This window comes from Penaeus monodon, chromosome 11 (assembly GCF_015228065.2).
Source record: "Penaeus monodon isolate SGIC_2016 chromosome 11, NSTDA_Pmon_1, whole genome shotgun sequence".
NCBI lineage: Eukaryota > Metazoa > Arthropoda > Malacostraca > Decapoda > Penaeidae > Penaeus > Penaeus monodon.
Genome location: NC_051396.1, coordinates 32,961,277 through 32,965,548, shown reverse-complemented (window position 1 = coordinate 32,965,548; position 4,272 = coordinate 32,961,277).

Sequence of the window (4,272 nt, the reverse complement as noted above, 5' to 3'; positions counted from 1 at the left end):
AATGCTACGACCGAATCCAAGATGGAAAACAGACAAGGCCAACTGGCAGGCGTTTCAGAACGCCTTAGCCCGCTGTCTGAGAAGTAATTAACCCACACAAAGCGAAAATGTGGAAGTGCTACAAGTCAGACTTGTAAATGCCATTGATGAGGCAGCCTCACTGACCATACCCAAAACTCGGCCTTGGTCCAGGAGTCACAAAGACGCCTGGTACTTTAACGACGAGATTAGGGAGGTCAACCACAGGGTAAATATGTGCCGAAAACATTTCCAAAGGCAAAGAACCCCCGACAACCTAGCCCTCCTAAGGGAGGCTGTCAGGGATGCCAAGGAAACTGCCAGCAGAGTCAGGCAGGAAAAGTGGCTGGAATGGTGTGAGTCCTTCGACCACCATACCACCCTCTCAGAGCTATGGCAATGGGTCAAGCGAGCTACCAGCCGCTCAGCCCCGAGATGCACGCACCATGACCCCCAGTCAGAGGCGAACAGACTGGCGCACGAGTTCTCTGCGAGAACAAGTAGCAACAGCCTGCCAGCTGAACTGAGGGCAAGACAAGAACGCCTACAACCAGACAGACTTGCTCATATCAGAGAAAGGGCAGCTGAACCCGATAACTCAGACGTTATCTTTTCTCTGAGGGAACTAAGAAATGCATATAAAGCCAGTTGTAACACAGCCCCGGGCTCTGATGGGATCTTGTACCCCATCATCTCCCACCTGGGACTAGTAGGTGAGCTTGCATTCCTGCAACTTCCCAGAGTTGGAAGAGGGCTACCATAGTTCCCATCCCTAAACCAAAGGAGCCAGGAAAGTACCGCCCCATCTCTCTCCTCAGCTGTCTGGCCAAGACGGCCGAGAGGATGGTTCTGAACCGGCTCCGATGGAAAATGGGACCCCTGCATGAACACGTCCACGGGTTCACCAGGGGCATGAGCACAGCGCACAGCATAGCCACGCTTTTGAGCACAATAAGCACGGGCACATCTGTGGCAGTATTCCTTGACCTGGAGAAGGCTTTTGAATTGGCAAGTCCTCTTGTCATTCAGGAGAGCCTGATCCAAAAAGGAATCAGAGGTAAGCTCTTGGCTTGGATAGGTGACTACTTTATGAATAGAACAGCCAGAGTCAAATTCCAAGGTCACCTATCACAGCACATGCCACTAGAGAATGGAACCCCACAGGGTGGGGTTCTCAGTCCAGCCCTCTTTAACACATTAATGTCCTGTATCCTTAACATAAATCTCCCAGTGGGGTGCAAGATCATCTCCTATGCAGACGATCTTGCTATCATCTCCAATGGAGCACGCTGCCTAAACAAAGCCCAGCGTTATCTGGACCTCGTATCCGAGGAGTGTTGCAGGACAGGACTAAAGATCTCTGCAGCCAAATCTAAAGCCATGGATCTGAGACAGAGAGTTCAAGGCACAAGTCTGAAAATTCAGGGAATAGACTTGGAGTGGGTCCAGGACTACCTCTACCTTGGGGTAAAGATAGACCGGACCCTCTCCTTCCAGAAGGAGGTCCAGTACCTGGTTGACCGAACGAAATCAAGACTGTCCGTCATGAGAGCAATGAGTGGAAGACGCATAGGGGCCAGACACAGAGTACTAAGATCATTCTATGTACATGCTGTCAGGCCCATTGTAGACTATGCCTCCCTTGCTCTGATTGGCATTAAGAGAAAATATCAAGATCAACTGGAGACAGTCCAAAACGAAGCCGCCAGGGTCATTCTGGGTGCCCCAAGGTGGGCGAAGGTCCTCAACCTCCTAGTGGAGGCAAACCTTCTCCCCTTGGCCTCACGAATCGATCTAATGGCAGCACAATTTTTATCAAAGGTCATCCAGGCTCCCAGGAATACAAGCCTAAGACATAAAATAGTCAGATACCTAGAACAAGATAACAAGCTGTTTGCAAACAACTCCTGGCTGTCTCACACAGCCAGGGTGTTAATACGCCATCAGCTCAAAGAACCACTTCTTGCCAAGGGCATGGACTCACCCCACCCTGACTTTGTTGAAGCTCCGCCGTGGGCACAAACCTCGATAGAGTTCTCGGTCATGAGACTGGCAACCAAAAAGAATGAATATTGTACGCCTAGCCTAAAGGCAGAAACCCTGAGGGTCATTGCAACCATCACTCCTCCGGGTAGCAGAACATACTACACGGATGGATCAGTCGATCCCTTGACCCACACTGCAGGCGCCGGCTTCGCACCAAGGGATGCCACAATATCCATGAGGGTAACAGACAGCGCCTCCTCGCTACAGGCAGAGGCAGTTGCTATCATGGGAGCACTGAACCACGCGTCCGTGAGGGAAGGACACGTGGTCATACACACAGACTCCAAAGGAGCCATCGACTGTCTTCAGCAGCGCTCACCCACTGACAATATCTACCTTCTGACTACCATCCTCACACTGGCACAGAGGATTCTTGCACAGGATAGAAGAATTATCATACACTGGGTTCCCAGCCACATAGGGATCAGAGGGAATGAGCTTGCTGACAGATTAGCCTAAGTTGGCAGGGGTAGGCCCCCTAATCCCATGATAATACATCAGAGCCGAAAATTACTTAGGAGGAAGTGTACGGTGACGGCCACCTCCTTCCTCCTGCAGCTTCACAGAGAGGAAACGAGATCCTCCCCCTCAGCCAGCTGGTACTCAGACGCCACCGGCTATGAACCACTGGCACTCTCTAAAATAAACAACAGAGGTACCGAAGTCATTCTGCACAGAATGCGCCTAGGTTACCACTGTGCATAGCAGATCATACAAACAATAGAACGTGAAGAGAGGTGTTGCATGCATTGCGGCGAGCTGAACGCCGCACTTATATATTACTTAGAGAATTATGTGCACACTCAATTCCTGAGACAAGGCCCGCAGAACATAAGAGATTATGCTTACACCACTGCTACAGGAATTCCTGCTGGCAATCCCACCGCCACGGTAAGCACCGAGTGTCAGAAAACCAAATGAGACAGCCATAAAAAGCTGACACAGGCCGGGCCATAAGTGAAAAGCCAGGGCGAAGCCAGAACTTCGCAAATCTCAAACAAACGATAAAAGTTTAAAATTAAATAAAACGTAACAAAACAAGGGAAGAAGGAAGGGTGAAAGATGTGAAGGAAGTATGAGAAGTACACAAGGAAAAGATGCTGCTGCCAAGCCAGGAACTGGCCCCTGTTCATCGCCTCGGTCCAGCGAGAAGACATCGCGGCCAGGGCCACCCTCCTTCTCCTGAAGAAGGCATGGACTATCCAGACGGACAACCGAAACACGAGTTTTGTTGTTGTTGTTTACATAGCCTCCTGCGCCAGGGAGAGGCACAGAAGCATTTCTCGTGTGATCATGAGGACAACACAATTCGTCCCCAGCCCATAGCATAGATCCATCTGGGTGCTTTATTCTGATTGACCTGTAGCTTGTGTGCGTTTGTATGTGTGTGAGTGTGGTGTGTGTGAGGTGGGTGTGTAAGGGCTTTGAACAGGTGCAGTTTGGCGTGGGAGGCAGCACATCTAAGTGTCAGCACGCCACTTAGAGTAGGTCAAGCTGACGCTGACCCACTTTTCGTGGCGTTTGCTGCTCCCGGAAGCGAGGGCGCGGACGAGTCCGAGCCGCATCCCCCTCGAGGTCCGGGAGGGACTCCTGGGAGAGGGAGACATGGAATTCTCGGGAATCGGCGGACCAATTCCCGATACTTCCTTGTCCCCCGAGGTTCCCCCTAACAGGGAGAACAGAGACTGCGACCCCAAGGGGAGCAGGTAGCGAGGTCGCCCCCGCTTCAACCTCAGGGAGGTTGATTTGGAGGCTATCCCCACTATCGAAGTCCCCCAGAATAGTGTCGTGGTGACGGCGAGGGGGTGCGGTGGTCATCGGGGGCAGTGATAGCAGTTTGCGTTTGTGTTCGTTTGTGTTTTTTGTAGTGTTTTGTTGTAAACTTAGTCTTGGTTGGCGTTGTGGTTGTGCTTGTGGGAGTAGGTGTGCGTAGTAGGTAAGCCTCTAGGCTTAGGTCCTCCTCCGTATAAGTAGTAACCATCCCAGCTGCCGAAGTGAATGGAACAGCTGGAGGAAGGATGGGGGGAGCGAGGTGAAGTCACCGGTCCAGTCTGCTACATCGTACAGTGTGTGTTAGTGTGTGTGTTACAGAGTGGGAGAGAGAGAGAGAGAGAGGATAGAGAGAGAGAGAGAGAGAGAAAGAGAGAGAGACAGAGGGAGGGAGAGAAAAAAGAGAGAGATAGTGATAGATAGATAGACAGAGAGAGA